The sequence below is a fragment of the Typopeltis vanoorti genome, chromosome 15 (assembly GCF_054136105.1).
Source record: "Typopeltis vanoorti isolate ZY-2024b chromosome 15, IOZ_Tvanoo_1.0, whole genome shotgun sequence".
In the NCBI taxonomy this organism is placed as follows: Eukaryota; Metazoa; Arthropoda; class Arachnida; order Uropygi; family Thelyphonidae; genus Typopeltis; species Typopeltis vanoorti.
This window is the reverse complement of record NC_143563.1, coordinates 67,622,067-67,641,817: the sequence shown is the minus strand read 5'-3', so window position 1 is coordinate 67,641,817 and position 19,751 is coordinate 67,622,067. Positions and strand designations below refer to the sequence as shown.

General features: G+C 34.1%; 1 protein-coding gene across 10 annotated transcripts in view; it reads right to left on the bottom strand.

Annotated features, from left to right (window-relative positions):
- LOC150098842 (CUGBP Elav-like family member 4) overlaps positions 1-19,751 on the bottom strand; it is a 913,499-nt gene that overhangs the window by 249,870 nt on the left and 643,878 nt on the right. The window contains exon 1 of one of the 10 annotated variants that reach the window (XM_090405884.1): positions 18,391-18,576. The exons of the other annotated variants lie outside the window; for them this stretch is intronic. The gene's annotated coding sequence lies outside the window, so the exon portion shown is untranslated. Of the gene's footprint in view, positions 1-18,390; positions 18,577-19,751 lie in introns of those variants that run through there. 10 annotated transcript variants of the gene reach the window in all.

Genomic DNA, 19,751 nt, shown 5'->3' with positions numbered 1-19,751 from the left:
TCTCTCTCTCTCGGGGTCGAGAGAGAGAGACACCCACCCACCCCCACACACACAGACGTACGCACACACACGTACTACACGCATACAAGTGAAGTCAGAAGGACGAGTTGCGCTCCCGTGAGCGAATGAATCCGAGATGTTAGCGGAGCTACGTTCCTGTTCATGGCGAAATGATTCGCAGTGATGAACAAGGCCAGCAAACTTCAAATACTAACCTAGAGGGAGAGTTCGGATTGGCTGGCTGATTTTTATTCCGTCTCTTACAACACACCAAAAACAAAGCAATAAAAGAAAAACAAGGGAAAGCTGGAGAACCTAAAACATTGGAAATAGGGATGGAGGTAAAGAGGGGGGGAAAGCAAGGGGAATGGCAGAAATGTTCCCACTCTTGACGAAATCTCTGGTTCTCTACTGTATTTTCCTTGGCGATGACATCGAATCGGTATTGGAGAGCTATAGAAAATCGAGTTATTGGCTGAGTTCGGTATGAGAAGGACGTCAAAGATTTGTTCATTCTTCTGTTGTTTGCGTCAATAGCTTGTGAGATGGCCCGCGTTTCATAACCTTCCTACTACACTAACTTTATTTGATTTTTTTTTTTTTTTTGCGGAAGTAGTTTTATATACTTTATGATACTTTGTTGTGGAAGTTTCTTACACAAAACAATATTAAATCTCAACTGCAAAGTTAACTTCGGTTTATAGTAACTATAATTACACTGGATTGTATCGAGTTCCCTCATTTCCATGGTTTACTTTCATAGTTATCAATTATTGCAGCGTTAGTTCGCCTACAGCATCCCACACACGTGCTTCAGTGAATAAACGCATATACTTACAGAAGGCCACGAGAATTGTTCTCTGATATTATTGACATTATGGATGTTATATTTAATCTAGTGAGAGTAGGATTATCTCCAAAATGGTAGCTAATATAACTCCCGATTCGTACACTGATGTTTGGATGGGCATATTTATATTTAAAAGCATTGTCATCAAAAATAGTGTTCCTTGCAGGATGACAAACTTGGATTTATCTCTCAGAGGGTGGTGCGGGATTAGAATGGATTGCCTTTGGATGTTGTGAGTGCAAGCAGTGTGAATGAATTCAAGAATAAGTATGATAGCTGGTGTGTGTGTGTGTGTGTGTGTGTGTGTGTGTGTGTGTGTGTGTGTGTGTGTGTGTGTGTGTGTGTGTGTGTGTGTGTGTGTGTAGTATGTGGCCTCCCTCGATGAATCCCTGACTCACTGGAGGTCTCTCTTAATAATAATAATAATTAAAATTATAAAAATTATAATCATTGTTAATATAATTACCTCAGGGATAGCCAAAATTATTTGTTATAATTTTGTCTATCCCTGAGGTTATTACTGAGGTTAGCGTAGTTGTTATGAGAACTGAATCGTCTGATGTAAGACTACTATGCTTACTAGAGGTCTGAAATGGCTTGAAAAATCCCATGTTTGGTCTTAATTCTGGATTATATAACCCTTAGCCTACTCACCAATTTGGTATTCATACTAAATAGGTTTAAAATCTTTCGTTGGCGGGATTGACATAAAATGCAATTAAAATAACACACTCTTGCAAACATAATTTTTCTATGATTGTCGTTAAGTTCTACGTTTCTAAGGAACCACAAAATATTTCAACATAGTTTATTGAGATTACATTACTGCGGTATTTATCATTGTCAATAACAGGAAACAAAAATGTTTCAGTTAATTGACGCTATTCTTTTATCTGCAGTACATATTTGAAGCAATGTTTTATCCGAAATCCATTACATTAACGTTCATAATTTCAAAGCATCTTACCGAGAACCGGTTATTAATATCAAAGAGTGCGGGAACCGTTCCATTGCAAAATAATTTTTTGTGTCATCTGCCCTTTCAGGTCCACTTAGCCTTTAATATACAAGACTACTCGGGAGATTAATGTACATAATTATCATTAAAGCTGCACATTCGAAGCGAAAACAAACTCAGAAACAGAGTCTTCGTCCCCCTTTTCCCCCACCCTTCTCTTATTTCTTTACGAACACAAGAATAAGCATGTTCAGATACACGAAAGCAAGAAAGAAAGCAAGCCCTTTCTTCTGTCCATTTTACACAGTTATGAATAAATAATTGGAGAAAATGGACCGCGACTTATTAGTGTCTTTTCTCAAGTAATTAGAAACACGCGCTCTCTCCAGGCAGCGAAGCAACACATGATGCATAGTAAGTCTCGAAGCGACATTGAAGAGCATTTAAAAATCTTCAGGCCTTCATAATTTACGGGGTGTACACATCTCTAAAGGCATTCTCTGCTGGCTCTCAATAATTCCATTAAGAATTGGGTTTTCTTAGAGCGCTACGAAAATTTCGCCTCTCCCAAACTCTAAGAGAGAGAGAGATGCTTCCTTCCTTTTTCCATCATTAATTCAATATTTAAAACAGATACATATACTAAGGATGCAGAAATTGAAGATCGGGTACTTTCAAAAAATGCGAATATTTGCATGGAATGGAATCAATTGATTCTTGATGTAGATCAAAAACACGCTAATTGACTTATTAGCGTGTTTTTGATCGTTAATTTGGTTGATGCATTCCAAATGCATCGATTTTTCATTACTATTATTATTATTATAAATGACTATCAAACTTTAATTTTCTGGTTCAGGATGAACAAAATAAAGAGTAAAACCGAACGGAAAAGAACAGACTAAAATAAACATACTGTAATTTATTCAATCTGATTAACCTCAAGTGCAATTAAGGTACCGTTTCAGAGCGATAACGTGTGCCTAATTTAATGTTAGCTCCATTGCCAATAATTGTTATTCGCGACAAAATCTCTAGAGAAAAAACTATTAAAAGTGCTGATTATATTGAAACATCGCTGCATTGGTTGCTCGTATAAAGACACTCATACAAGGGCTTCAAGTTATATGCAGTATTCATCACACCGTAATTTTATTGTATTGGAATGAGTATATTTTTTGTGTATATGATTAAAAACGCCGTATAAAAACATAAGCAAGCGATATCCTAATATTCAAGCTCATTTCCTAACCACAGCGTTGTGTTTGTGTCGGATTAAAGCTTAGGATTACCTTCATATTATGTTCAAATCGATCAGTCATAATCCTTAATCTCCTTATCTTTCACGTGAAATGGATTATCGTCCCTATCTTATCCTCTTTTTTTATCCATAATTAAATTTAATAGTCTCTAATTTGTGTTTAAATACAAAAATGTATTCTTAAATGGAAAGCTTGAGCCAACGAAAAATTCGGTCAAATTACCTTACATTATCTCACGTAGGAGATAACCAAAATCATTGTTTACATTATTTATGACGATAGAAAAATAATTTACTTGTCACTGAATATGCAAGAAAAGCAAGGCTAATTTCAGGTCATAAACTACGTCAGTTAAGTCTTGAATATCTGCGTATCTACTGAAAACCGACTAAAAGCAAGCAACATGGCCGACTAGTTTGGCTTACTGCTCTGAATTGACTTACTGTTCAGAGCAGTAAGCCAAACTAGTTGGCCATGTTGCTTGCTTTGAAACGTCCTCAAAGCACTGCTAATTCTTTTTATGTGACCCATCAGTAAAAGCATCACCTCAGTTTTTGTTAAATGTTGTATTTTCGATAGCCAAATAAATACGTTTAAGTTATCCCATAATGCATATGGTCACATGGGTAATTGCAATTTTTTTTTTTGTTTTTACAAACTGGTTTTAAAAAGTAATCAATTTCCCTCCTCAAAGAAAATTGTCGCGTTACTTCAATATCAGAATAAAAATAGCAAAGCAACAAAAACATGCATAAATCCGATTTATTTCTGTCCCACTTAACCCATATGTTTGTTATGCAAACATATTGGACGAACGGGGCCAGTGCCTTCATATACGCAGCTGTAATCTGAATGCTCTGACCAAAAGCTATTTATGGGATAAAGTAGAACTGTCTCATGTAGGGGTGTTGGGCTGATTGTCTTGCTTCATGTCGGACGAGCTGATAACGCTTAGATGGTAAAGTACTATAATAGGAGCGTGTAGCATTCAGGAAAGGATAAAACAGAACGCATTGGCTAATTAATTCTTGACTTCCTGGTCCAAGCATATTCCACTAAGAGTCGATTCGTAGTGTGTAGTTTTTCTAATATTAGGCTGTGCTTTATCGGATAAATGAGCCTCATGTCAGGTTCTGACGCGAGACTCAATATTGTGAATAATATTGTAATACTAGAGATGCATTTATATGCAAAAGTTTCTAAATAAATGGATTAGATACTTAATAGCACTTGTGTTTAACCATCGTTATATTGTACTTAAAATTTGGATGCATTTTAATTGGATAAGCTTTCATTCGAACTTCATCCGGGACGCAAGAAAAAATATCTTTTCAGCTGAAGGTAAGTTATCCGCTTTCTTGGGAACAAAGAAGTAATAAAGGTTCCAGAAAATCTAGTCTTCCCAAACGCAAGCAAACCAGCCGAAACGCACACGCAATTAACAGATATAATTTATTAGCTTCATGTCCTCAGCCGTCTCTACATAATCCTAACCATAACAGCTAAGTGAAAAATGGAAAACGCCTACAAGCAACGTATGCATCCACCTGTCTAATATAATATTCGCTAATCATCGTGTATGTCACAATACCAGAAATAACAAATACAACAGTGTGCTCCCCGTAATCTATTCATATATAGAGAATAGTACTTCAGCATCTAAATCCAAATGTTAATTGCTAATTAGCTAATTCAATTAGTAATTATTAAATCCAATGGTGCTTATTTAAGTGTTCTAATAATGTCCATGTAGAGATCATTAAAATATAGCAATGAATTGAGAAATAATGACTAAAATTAAAAACTTGATGCAGACATATCCAGGTTATAATAATTATTTGTAACAACAGCACTTTTCTTTCTTTCAAAATCTATCAAAAGCCTTGAAGAATCGCACTAGTGCTTCAAACATGTACTCAGAAATAAGTAGTCACCTAAAAGAACTAAAAAATCTACATCTGACAGATTTTTTTTTTCAATATCTCCCATGAATTACAAACTAGCGAATGATTTCCACTCTAGTCCAGAGAAGGGAATGTCATCGTCTTTCCAGGTTGAAGTATTTCCCCCCGTTTAAAAGCATCTACAGATAATGTTCTACTGAGATTTAATTTTTTTATAATTTTTGAGATGTTCGATGCGGTTAGTGTGATTCTTTTGTTTATAGTTATGTAGTTTATAGTTATATATTCGGAAATGCTTTGATTTCTTTATAGATGTTTACTTATTTTGGTAATTTTACTTATGTATCCCTTGAGTGCTATGACACTGATATGAGGCTTTCTGTAACATTGTTCGACAAAAGAAAAGATACCCCCCCCATCTGAATGAAAGTAGCGAAGTAAAGAATGATCATTTTCAGGGAACTGTTACACGCGCACATATTGTACACCAAACTGAAAATGTTTTCATTGTTTGGGCTTTAAATAAAATTTGCTAAAGTTGTTTTCTTTCATTATATAGTATAATGTTTTAACTCTGTCATCTAAAAAAAGTGACAGTCGCGTAAAAAAAGTTAGAAAAGCACTAAGAAAGCAAGGGGTTGGGTGCATTGTACAAGCGATTACTTACGTCTGTTTAATGTGAGTATTAGCTGTTTGTTTGACATTAGTATAGTTTCGTATTAAGTAATCTTGCAAGAGCTTTTCGTGAGCTATTCTGTTGATTATGCCCAGAAATAATTAGTCGAGCTATTCAAGCGATAATCCATCATAAGATTGCACTTCATTTGTATTCGTCCACTTTAGATATGGTTTTCTTCCATTGTCATGAAATAGTTCTGACTGATGTTATGAAATATGTTCGTTTTATGTTCAAGTGAGTTTAGAATTAATTAATTTGGTTCAAATAGGTCAAGAGGTTACATATGGTTAGGTTAGGTAGCGTTTGCGTTCGAACAGAGCTTAGGTTAGGCTTTGATTAAAAGATTATCTTAAGGTTAGACAAGTGGCTGTTGGAGTAAATTAAGGTTAAATTTCTGCTACAAGGGATTTAGTTAGGTCTTCATATTCAGCTAGTTTGCTCTTTTTGCTGGATGAAAAACCTAATTTCCCGGGAGGGAAATCCTAGTTTAGTATGAAACTAGCTAACTGAGAAGTCATGATAAAAGGTCTGTGCCTCTTAGACAAATTCAGGTCTTTCTGATCAAAGGGCATCGTCTTATCTGGCTAGCTATGGAAGGCTCTGATATTACACTTTATTTCGGAAAGCAGACGCAAACATATTTAGCTCACTTCACAATTGTTGCCATGTATTACATAACATTTGACGATTATTTATTGTACTACTGTATAAAGAACAAGCAATCTAGTTTCTTTTTTTCACATAATAATTGAATGTTATCGTTCATAAAATCATGACGAATATAAATACTACACTGGGATATCTATGGTCAGCATTTCTCAGGGAATAAATTTCGAAAAATTTTCAGCAAAGAAAATCAGAAATATCCCTTCTTTTTTCGATGGTGGAAATAGATCTAGAAAGAGAAAAAGACGATAATATCATAGTTTCTTAGTAATATTTCCTCCTCGTGTGACTGATCAGAAACAAACATCGATAGCTTTGCTAACTTCTCTTTTGTAGAGTTCCGAATGGTTTGCTTATCAACACAAGGACTTAGCGAAGTCATATTTTATCAGTCGAAATGTATTAATGTTTGAAATTCGATTGTGATTTGAATTCTTATTTAATATTGCGATGAATCTTATGTGATTTTGGATGACTTGTGTCTATATAAATATCATTCTGTACTAATACGCTTTGTACATGACTTAAACTTGTCACACTGTCAATCTTGGCTCCTATAATCTTCGATAGATTGAAGGATTTCTTGCAGAATTACAATGCAGTTACTACCTCCGTTTTAAGATCCTTTCACAAAATACGTAAAGCGCCTGTTAGATTCGTTTTGTCCGTTCGTATGCATATAGAACAATTTTACAATTTTGAATGGACTGATTTTAATGAAATTTAGTACTTATCGTTATTGAAATTCCCAGTCAACTTAGTGGCAAGATGCAAGGCAATTACTCCTCTTTGGGTAATTCAAAATTATGACTTTTCGTAGTTAGTATCTTCATTAAGCACTGTTTCTCTGGCCACTTTGTTTTGTTGGATGAAAAACTCGGTAGGGACAACCTCCACTCCCCCACCCCCCATTTAAGTCCGGCTAACTCATTTTCAGATGAAAAACTTTATAATGTTATGAATGCCTCGGATGATCTATACTCTTGTTTCTTCTAATCCTTTATGCTTTCCTCTTTTTTTTTATTTATAGAAAACTTACGAACGTCATCCAGATATTTTAATTGCAAACACGAGAAAGGAAAAATTTATCAGACGCTGTCAAATTTTTATCGAATAGACCTTTATTATTTAAATTATTGTACAGGTTCGAATAGCCCGGTTATCAAAATTGGGTGATAACTCCGGGAAAAAGGTTATTGCTAATATGGTTCGCCCACCGTTTGTAGGTCTCTCCTTGGCATTTTGCCAAGAATAGTCGATTCATACTGAAGGGGAGAAAGAAATGAAGGATGTACGAATTGGTCACCAACATGCGAAATCACGTGCTTTCTTGTCTGTCGCTGTGTATATGTATAAGAAGAACTATTCACGAATTTTACGTGGTCGAGAAAAGAGTGCCAACTGTTCCGAAATTGATTCCTGTGCTTTGAAGAAAAAATTAATTTTCCTTGGAAAAGAGAAACTTTAATTTTTAAAAGAGAAACTTTAAGGAAAATACTTCATGAAATCGGATTTTGTTTCAAAAAGTCCCAGAATAAAAGAAAACTTATCATGGAGCGAAGTGACATTTTATTTTTTTTCTAGACCGCAGTATTTGAGAGCAATAAGACGTTTCAGGGAGGAGAAAAGACCGATTGTGTATCTAGATGAAACTTGGATTGATAGTAATTTAACTTATGAAAAATGTTGGCAGTCTAAAGAAGAATGTGGAGTGCTACAAACCGGAAATGCCTCGCGGCGCATAATAATTTTGTGTGCGGGTGGAGAAATGGGTTTTTTACCGAATTCAAACTTACTATACAAAGCCAATTCAACTACTGGAGATTACCATGGGCAAATGAATTCTACGATCTTCGAAAAGTGGGCAGAAGAAAAACTGATTCCAAACCTTCCTAAAAATGCTGTTGTTATAATTGATAATGCTTCATATCACTCTATTCGATTAAACAAAGTTCCAAATTGATCTAATAAGAAGCAAATTTTTATGGATTGGCTCTCTGCAAATAACATTTCTCATTCCCCAGATATGCGAAAAATTGAATTGCTTAATTTGGTCAAAAGAAACTCGCCCACAACTAAACTATTTAAATTCGACACGACGCTCAAAGAGCATGGATTTCTAGCTTTGAGGCTACCACCAGATCATTGTGATATTAATGCTATTGAGTATGTTTGGGAAGAAGTGAAAATTTTCATTCGCCATCGCAACGTAACTGGGGATACTGACATGTCTAAACTTTTTAAGCTTTCAGAACAGGCGACTGAAAGTATTACAGTTCAAAACTGGGGAAAATATTGCTCTCATGTCACCTCATTGGAAAATATGTATTGGGACAGAGACGGAATTATCGAAGAATTATGCGAACCTTTGGTGATCAGTTTAAGTGAAAGTGATGGCGATTCAGACACCGATTCAGATGTATTTTTTTTTTCAACTTTTTTTGCATGGATTTGTTAAAAGAGTCACAACAAGTCATAAATAATTAATCGGTTTAGGACATTAAAGTGTCTCAGTTCTCTCAACGTTTAGAATATCTAAAGTTTAGAATATCTAAGTTCATTTGAAAAAATTTCTGTTTTTTCTGTATAATTATTTTTATTTTATAGAAAACTTTCTTAAAAATAAACTTAGTTGAATTTTTAAGAAAATTTAAAATCTTTATATTATACAAGCAAAACAGTTACGCTTTAAAAACAGCAATGTTCGTAAAAGAAAAGCTAAATTTTCCAACCTGTAATAATAAACAAACTCCTCTCAGAAGACAGATTGATTACCCTATTACGGAATGGATTCTCCTTTTTCTGACATGCGCAGAAGTGTCGAAGGATCTCTAATCGGTGGGCGAACTATAGTCACTCACACTTGAATAAGAAGAGACCGAAGTTAAACAAACTCTTCACCATGTTAATCACTTGTGAATTTTTCTTGCGTGACATTTCGGTATAATTGTATAAAAAATGTACCCATAGTACTCTTTAGAATTCTTCATGCGAAGAGTGCACTGTCCACATAGCGTTTTATTTATTTGTGTGTGTGTGTGTGTGTCATGCTGATAGAAACATAAAATCATCACCCAGCTTCCAAATCAAGGATCTCCCATATTAAATTTCATCGAAAGCAATTCACTTCTTAATATTGAAAAGAATAGCATGGTCAGAAAGACAAAAAAGGCATAACTAATCTGAAGAAATAAATTAAAATATCTATGTCGATTGTTGAACCTACAGGCTAAGCTATACTAAGTTTACTTCAAAAAAAAAACCATACGACCTAAAACTAATTACATTGTTTATCTCTGTTCGTTATTGTTTGAAAAAAAGCAGGTGCACGTGTATCCATTATTAAATTCTTTCATTTGGGCGTATTTCAATATTCTTCCGCATTACTACCTGCTCGAACATTTTAGTCCCAAGGTATAGCAAGCAGGCCAAAACGTTTTTTTTTCTCCTTCTGCTAACCTCAAACCAAATTAATACTTCAATAATAATAAATGACGTGTTTTATCCAACCAGTGCAAGCAATCTGTTAATTAAATTACGAGAATGAAGATGTAAAATTCAACGTGACAGGGCATTTGGAAGAATTCCAACTATTTTTCTTATGGGTGACTTACGATAAAGTGAAAACATTCGACGTCACTTTGAGCGTTTATTCAGACTCTCAAGGCCAGTACAAGACCTAAAAAGAACTAAAAAGAAAGTCGCTTTGTAAGCAAGTATGGTACCACAAAATGTTCGATATTGCATGACCGAGGTATGAATTCTATTGGTTGAAGAAAGATAAGAGGTGTCTGCTGGGTGGGAAGCATGGTTTGTGCCTTAAATATTGGATAAATATTCCTCAGCTATATCTGTGATGCGTGCTTAGGCTCAGAGATAGATTTCTGTGAAGTTTCTCATATAAAATATTCTTTAAGCTTAAATATGGCACGAGAAGAATTTCATATGATATTAGTATCCTTTCCTTCAGATTTTATATATTAAAAAGTCCCACATCGGTTCAGTGAATGCATTCACCCCTTTTAACGCTTCCACATTTCGAAATATGCCTTAAAACCAAAAACCCAGAATCGCAAACAATAAAATACACTTCATTTCACATAACTGATCACATACTCTCATTGTTGACCATACATCTGAACAACTTGCGCACAATAACAATAAATCAGGTTTGTGTTTTGTAAACAATGACCTGAGGAATAAACACAATGAAACATTTTACGCTAAAAGTACCATAGACTTGTACTGTATACTTATACTTGGATTATGTTTCAAAAATAAATTTCCGATATCATTGCTTATCTTAAAGATTACGATATTGTAGTTACGGTAATGCTATGCAATAATGGTTTTTTTTTTGTTGTTGTTTTTATGTAACATTAGTACTTAAGGGACTAAGTTTTTGTCTTCTCTCCACTAGATATATCCAAATAATGCTACAAGGCGAGTATACCTCACTTCTCGGGCGCATCAAATTGACGATTGATTGGGGTAGTAATGCTGCTTTACTAGAAAATGGTGATAATAGAACAAGGTGGCTTCAAGTCGCCGGGACCGGTTTGCCTGTTTTCAGAGAGAACCCTCCACTCCGTATAAGACTGGCTAACTCACATTTTTGATTGAAAACCCTGAAAAACGTTCTTCGAGTCATAGACAGGAATTGAACCCAGATGTTTCTAACTAAAGAGCTCCATCCAATCCAGCTAAGCGATCAAGGCTCTGCGAGTACACTAAGTATTATAATTTTACACATTCTCGGTTTGTTTCTTTTTGGAAAATAACCCTTCATATAGTTTCTCTGAAGAAAAAAAAAACCCTGTCTCCTCCTATAAGACCAATTGATATCAATAAATGCGAATCTACTCAGATGATGAATGAATGCTTATTGTTTTAGTTCTTTTTGTATCTGAATTTACGAACTTTTGAACTTAATTATATAAATTTGATCTCTTCTGTACCCACGAATGCATTTACAAAATTGAACTATAGAAATAGATTGTCCCGGTATGGATTTAGAAAGAATCTCTCGGTAATTCTTTTTAAACATAATTGATTTTTAATAAGAAAGATGGAATGATTTTTCTCCGCTTAGACTTAAGAATGTAAGAAGAGAAAGATTAAGAAACGAAAAAGAAAGAAAAGATGACATGTAGAACGAACTAAAATGAGATCTAATAAAAATAACGAAAAGATAGACACGATAAAATAAAATATAATAATCCACTTGAAGATATAATTAGGACAGCAATAATAAAAAAATAATTTCCACTTCGTTTTTTATTATCCTTAGTATTCTATTAAGAATGTTTAAAATTACAGCGAACCATAGCGAAATTCTTATTAAGTGAGAATAAAGAAAAAGGCAGTCTAAGCACGATACTTCATATCGTTAATTTTTAGCCCTTATTTTACTTTTTTTGCTGGTGCATCGTTTTGACACTGTAAAAATACATTGGACGACAAAGCTACTCTACCTAGTTATGACGTTTTCTTGGTATTAGAATGTTTATGTGGTATAATAAATATTCATGAAAAGCTGTCTCATAGGGGTTAGTTGCAATCAACAGGAAAGCAAGAGTTCTAGCGACGTTGTTTTTTTTTTTTTCTTTTGACGTAAGAACTATTTTCTGTTCTTGGTATCTTAGCTCAATCAGAACAAAAGATAAGGGGGGGGGAACTTTAATCAAACCACCTGTGGCTAACGAGCTTATCACCTGCCGGGAATGTCTTGCATTACGTCACACGCGTAGGCAGAAAGCTTCACAATAAGATGTAGACGTAAATGCTCCATCCTTTTTTCTATTTGGATATCGCGAAAGGTGCATGCAATAACCTTGCAATTAGAAGTGAGTTGCAAGACTATTAGATCGCACGAAAATAGTCATTTGCACTTCAGAAATTATGTGATCGAAATAAACATTGTCGGTTTCTTAATTCATAGAAGAGCTATTTTAATATTTCAGTAGATTTGAGGCCGATGAAAAGGAGTGTTTAATTTTAAGCATATGGATGTGCTGATTTAACTAGAGTGCTCACCAAAAATCAGTGAATGTCATCCAGTATACATTCTGTCACCAATGTGTTCTATTACAATATTCTGTCGCTTGGCAATAAAATACTGCAGTAGCGAATATTTTATAATACGAAGATTTCGCATTCGTATTAGGATAAAGCTGTGCTAGATTGATGCTATGTTCATAGTTGATCGCAGGATCTCAGAAAGAATAAAATTCTATTGCAATACTTCTTTACAATATCAGAGCCTCCGTAGCTCAGTCGGCTTAAACGAAGCGCTTTGGTCGGAAATACCTGGGTTCGATTCCCGTTCATGACGTGAGGAATTTTTATCTGGTCTCTTTCGACTAAAGGTGAGTTAGCCGGTCTCATACGGAGGTTGAGGGTTTTTTCACCCGGAAACTCAGGTGTTTCGTCCCTCAGAACTGGCAAACCGGCCCATGAACACACACACACGCGGATCTACAGTCATAAAATATATACTTAATCCCTCATAAGAGGGCTCAACCAGTCCTAAGGGACGTTCAAGGAACGGGGAGGAACCCCCATACGAATAAATAAAATTTACAATATCCATACTGTAATATTTGGAGAAACTTGGATCTTTTAGTGGAACATTTCTATTCATATCTGAAAATTCAAAATTTGTGAACGTGGTTTCATTCTAAAGAAATTTCGCGCTTCTACTAAAATCTCAATTCTGAAAACTGCAAAGAAAGTCTTCAAGGTAGACTGGATATGACTTCTCGTTCAGTAGCCTTTCCTACAAACTTATTCAAGTAGTGTAACTCACATGAAAAACCTTTTTAGAAGAGTAAGAATAGTAGAGAGTTTTTATTTTGATTGTTGGATGTCAGGAATATATAGAAAATCCTGGAATGGATCACAGAATTTTCCTCACTGACTTTCTTTACACAATATCCCTATATCAATAAACAGATATATTTAGTATATGCTGGTTTTCTTATTCGATCACATTGTAAAATTGTGTGGTTTTCAAACAATGAAGCACGCGCTCAGAGAAGGCAACAGATTTGTTCATATAACTCACCGGACAAAGATTCTGCTCCACGTGATATATATACAACGATTGTTAAGCGAATAATGAATAGGGTGTAATTAGCTACGTATGACTACGTGCTACATACGCCCAATATAATACAAGATTTTTATTTCCTCAATAAACTGCTATCTCTTCATCTAAAGAACTTAATCAACCACTTGATATTATTGCTTTAGTGAGTATTAGGAAAACCTGAGTGTTAAAATTTGTTGAGCCCCTTTCAAATATCTGCGTTACATTTTATAATGTCGTCTTTATGTTTCTACGAAGCATTTTTATAAGCGATTTATTTCCTTTATCCTTATTAATTGTTTCTGATCCAAGAACAATTGTGTAGTTTTTCGTTTTCTATGATTATATTAACACATTAAATTTCACCGATATCTGTTTTGCCAATTTAACTAGTCTACAGTTTAATGGTTTACAGTCCGCGGGGAATGATGACAGCAGACATACAGACTACACAAATGGTAAGTTCAGTTTGTGAAAGCACCACTTATCCTGTACTCCATTCTAATGTAGTCTTTAATTCTTTATCCCCAAGTAACCTCAGATGTGGAGCCATTTAAGATAAGGTAATTTTCAGCTCTACTTTCTCGTAGTCATAATTAAAAAAAAGTACAAGACGTTCACATTCTTTTGAGGTTTATTTTCTTTAGTTTTCCTATTACAAACGATAATTTCACAGAATACAAGTTACATTTGCAACTATCGAGTATTAAGCATGCAGTAATGACTTGAATAGATTTATTCACTTTTTTAGAGATCCAAATATTCCCAAATGGAGTTTGAATCTAAACTTTCCTTGATTTGTTTATGCACTTCTTTCCTTTTGGATATTCATTTCTATCCTTGAAGAAAGTATTCAGTTGTTTCTTTCAGAGCATATCGTGAATAAAGAATCAAATATTTATTAAAGCGGTTTGGAGTGGATTTTGACAAGTTTGTAATTAATTTTTACATTTCTTTATATCAGTTAAATTCTTTATAGCTGTTTTACATTCTTGGAATAAACTTCTAAACGAATACAAGTAAAATACTTATAATTAAATGTTCCTAAAATATCGATCATATAAGTATTGTAATGTCGAACCACGTATACTTCTAAAAAAGATATGAAAAAAAAAAAACTGACGTCACAATTTATATATTTGCATCTTAGCAACCAAATTAACTATCGCAATGATTATTTTGTAACAATAAGAAAGGTGATGTGAATGGTATGGTAAAAGATGACGATCTCTCAGTAAAGATGCAATGGAAAGTTTAATAAATTCTAAGTATGCACATTACGAGAGAAGATGCTAGCGGTCAGGTTACGTACGGGCATTTCTAACGATCGAGGGGGGGGGAGAGTTATTCCAATTTATTAGCATAAGAAAAAGGGCCAGAAAAGAATAGATGAGAGATTGGAAAATACGAATGGAAAGGGGGAAAGTAAAAACTGAATTTAGTCTCGAACATTAAAAAACGTGAGCATGTTTAGAGCGATAAGGCTGGAGGGATAAACAGGATAAAGTATAATGATGTTTGAAACAAATATGGAATAATATTGGAATATGATTAAAACACTAGCTACACGCGAGGCAGAAGTAAAAAAAAAAACTCAATCTGTTTTCAAACAAAAAAACTAAATGGGAAAATTTTAGCACTGGCATCTTGTAAGACACTTTACATAGATTAGATGGAAAGAAGGATTAAAAAAAACTTGATAGAGACAAGGAAGTGGGATGAGAAATAATGGGATGAAAAACTCAGAGAACAGAACTAGTAACAAAAAAGGAGTGCACCACAATGGAAAATTCAGAACTCTTCAGATAGGAACCATTTATTTTTCATCTATCTCTGAAGACATATACGTAAACAACATATTAAAAAAAAACGCAGTTTCTTCTACAAAACAAACATTCCTTAAAGAATCAAAAAATCGGGAATAAAAATTGGAAATTCATTTTTTTAGATTTCTCGACTCTTTGATTAGAATTACTAGAACGTAAAACGAATACCAAACAGCAAGCAAATTTCTCGATAACAATTATATCCCTGCTTTTCTTCAAGAAATCTTACATTTACAGTCTAATTAAACTCACTCATTTTCTTTCACGCACTTCTGTTCTTCCAAATAATCTTTGCCTATTTGGAATCTGAAAATTACCACCTATACGTAGTCAAATTTAATATCTTTCCAGTAGCTTCCCAATTCTGGACTTATGTTCGATATACGCAACAATACTAGTGTAATAATCTCTCGCGTTTGGGATTGTTAAAATGGAAATTATCCGTATTGTTGTACCTACAGAAATTCACTGCAACTATCCAGATATCAATTAGTTTATCCCTTTCTACGTTTGACTCTATGGGTTGCTGTGATCGATGGGGAAAGAGAAAAGCGGCATTCAATCTATGCAATGCAATAGAATTATATTGCATAAAATGATATGTTGTTTAAAAATTTAATTATAGCCGAATTTTAAAAGTATAACCTTTTATTTCTCAACATAATGCTATATATTGAATTATCATGTACTGTATTAGTTTTCGCATAAAATCTCTATGAAAATCTCACCATTTTCATTTCATAGAGATTTTATACGCAGATATTCTAATAATAATCACAAGAATTTAATATAAATAATACAATATTTTCTAAAGCACATCAAATGCAAATCGTAACAAATTATACAAATGCACAGTAGGTTTCTAATTTTTCTTGGACGGGATTAGCATAAAAATAATTTTAATCTTACTAGACTGTTCATTCATGTTGGGATATAAACAAAAAATGTAATTTTAAGTTTACATTATTGTTACATTTTAATTAGGAATTTGAACGGACAAGATCTGAAGAAATCAGGAATATCCAATTAAAACTGGTCTACTTATCCTGGTTCCTCCAAGATACAAAGGCACAATAGGTTTCCAATTTTTCTTGGATGAGATTATCATAAAAATAATTTATATTAAATTAATAGATTAAAATCAGTTCAAATTACAACTTGCTGTACTCAGATGTTTTTCGTTTCTAAACTAAATGTTTATCTCGCAGATGGTTATAACAAAGTTGGATACTTATTTCACACTATAAACAGAGTATAAGCTAGTAGAGATGAGTAACTTTATACGTGATTTAACTAAACTGTAAATTTATCTAAATTCTGTATGAATTTTATATGTCATCTCTTCAAAATAAACCAAAAATTCTAAATTATTTTTGCTACCTGAAACGTAGTGGGAATCAGAAAATATTTACTGTTATTGTTATTTTAAATTTTGACAAGTTAAAATTTAAAAATATTATATTATATTATATTATATTCTACCGATAGTGTAATATCGTATGCATTTTTTTACCTTTAGTATGACTTAGAACCAATTTGAATTTAAATCAATTCGATGAAGCCCTCGATTAAAATTTGTTAAATCAAAACAGCAAATTAAACTATTTAAAAAAATGGATTTTTTTTCATACAAGAGTATGTTTTAAAATTGCTATCTTAATACATCAGAGAAGATGAAACCATAATATATATATATATAGAGAGAGAGAGCTGTATTTAAATAACATTAAATAGGATCACATAAAAGTTATCTCCTGCCTAAACGGGCCATGAATTATGCAATGCGCATAAAGCAAAGACATCCAATTAATATCCAAATTTCTAGCTATAAAAATACCAGATCAAAATGTGTAATTTGCAGTTAGTTAATTAAAGAACCAAATATGGAAGGAAATCAATAAAGTGGAAAAATAAGAAAATCATTTGATAAAATATGTCGAACTAACAAAATTATCTCCATCTAAAAAATAAAGGTATCTGTATTTTCTGATGTGCGTAAGCAAATGTACACTGAACACAATAACCTTTATTCATCTAGTGCGCATGTCTGTTTATATGACGCATGCGTAGAAGTGTAGTATTTCCATGCTTCATTGTTTTGACAGAATATTTCTACATATTTTTTTATATAAAAAAATCGAATAATTTCAGCAAACTATTTAATATTAATTTAATGCTAATATTAATATCTTGGAATTTTACTGCCACAGTGAATATGCGATTTCTTTTTTTTATAAGTTGAAGTGACTAATCTTATTCTGTTCTGCATGATGGGTTTATGTAAAGACAAATCACACATATTAGATAAAGGATTATTTATTGAAGTTTATAATGATCACTGGTTATCCGGCTACTTCATCGCAAACGAACAGTAAAATGAAATATTTTTACAACTTCCACGACAGACGCAGTTGCTTCTAAATATTTATTCAGCTGCAGCCGAGTGAATCTAACGACTCGTAAAACAATCATGCAAGGCCGTACGTTCCTTTTATTCATTAAACCAAAGAAAAATCTCTGTCAACTAAGATAATTTAAATGAACTTCAAGTCTTCGATCGAAATTCTCTCTCTCTCTCTTTACGCTTCTGTAAACACCCAGATAGGAATGATTCAAATTTCGGGTTGTTGTATGCAACGTGCGCACTATTCTCCAATAATCGTTATACTTAAATACACGAGCTTACACCCAGCATCCGGTTTGGTAGCGACAACGATGCCCGTCACAGCTGTGGTTGCTCCCAAGCATGCATCATACTCTCATCACTTTGTGTGTGTGTGTGTGTGTGTGTGTGTGTGTGTGTGTGTGTGTGTGTGTGTGTGTGTGTGTGTGTGTGTGTGTGTGTGTTTTCTATAAGTATCCAAGTGGCCATGCTCCTGTGAATGGAGACCCATTTTAGCTTTAGACTCGGAAAATTGTTTGATAATTTTAAGAAACATGCAAATAACCGAGAAGAGGTCCATGTACGGGTATTTTTTCGCTAAACAGAAATCATTCCCGCAGCAAAATACAAGGGTAATTTCCCCTCTTCGTCGAATTTCGTTCACTCCACAACACCACTGTCAAACACATGAATCACATTTAGTTTGTGCGTAGCCGTTTCTAACCGGACAGCACAACATATGGCAGCCTAACAGAATACAGAAAAGGCTTACCTCTCTACGTATGACTCCTGTACCTGTTGTTCTACTCCGGCAGCTTTCAACAAGTGTGACGCTCGGCAAATGCTTGCCGTAAGATGCTCGCTGAAAATTTTTCGAAGGTAGGTGTGAAGAAAGAGAGCACTCAACGCCTTCGTAAAGCGATACCGAACGAGAAGAACTAAGCTGGTGTAAGCTAACTGTCGCAAGAGGAAGGCAAAGACTTGAAATGAGAAGATGTAAGAAACGGCAACAGCCTTCCAAGTCCACTCAGCTTATACATGGCTGCTGGCTGCTGTCGGCTGTGGCCATGACTACAGAGAGCGGGGAGAAGCGGCAGCGGCGACGCGCAATCCAGTGCTTGTCATCCACAATACCCTACTACAACACACATGCCTGAGAGATACTTGCATTTCGTCCGTGCTGGTCACGTGAGCCTTCCGTTGCTCGGGCAACGGAATCCTTGAAACAGCACTAGACTAAGCTGTCTCAAGCACGTCCAGCGACGACGAATGCTTTGGTATAAAGCGTTTGTGCCGCTTTAATCTCCCAAAAATCTATGAAGCACGCTCTGGCTATTAGCATAAATAAATTATAGATCAGCATAGAGTACAAATTGGTATAACCAAATATATTTTTATCCTAAGTATAACAACGAGAATCAGGCAACAGAGAGAAAATCACTCTAGTAGAAGGTCATCATTTTGGGGTAAAAGATCGATTAAATAAACAGCTAAGTGGCAGAAACTACGGAGGTTAAAGTTCTTTTCATTTCATGTTAAAAAAAAAAACCTTCTCCGCGGTGGCCCCTATGAATGCTTCTTCGCCGCATATCACAACTGCATAACAGAAAAGAGCATCTAGCAGGTGGTGCAATATTACAGCAGCATCGTCTTCAAATAGGAACAAAATTATTGCAGTATGTTACATGTCTGATTGTATAATTAATTATTGGAATGTAGGACATGTAACAATGCTTTCTACTTATGGTTAAAGAATATTTCAATCTCCCGTAATAAAAAGCATACAAGAACATTTGAATGCATAAAATATTACATGAAAACTTAATTTATAAGGCGTATTCAAAGACGTCTAAATAGCAAATAAGATAACCTTTGATCATGTTCGTATTTCAAGTAAGAAGTCTTATTGCTGAAATATCAAGTATTTAAAAATAAGTGAAATAAATTTATATTTATTTATATATTATATATATATTTATTAAGTTATATCAACATCTAGTTAACTTATACCTCAATTAAATTAATAGTATAATAAATTTATTCAGTATTTATTAGATATTTTCTATTTAGTTGCAAAACAGAATGAGAGATTCAATGAAAATACGAATAAACGGATGAAAATGACAAAGATAA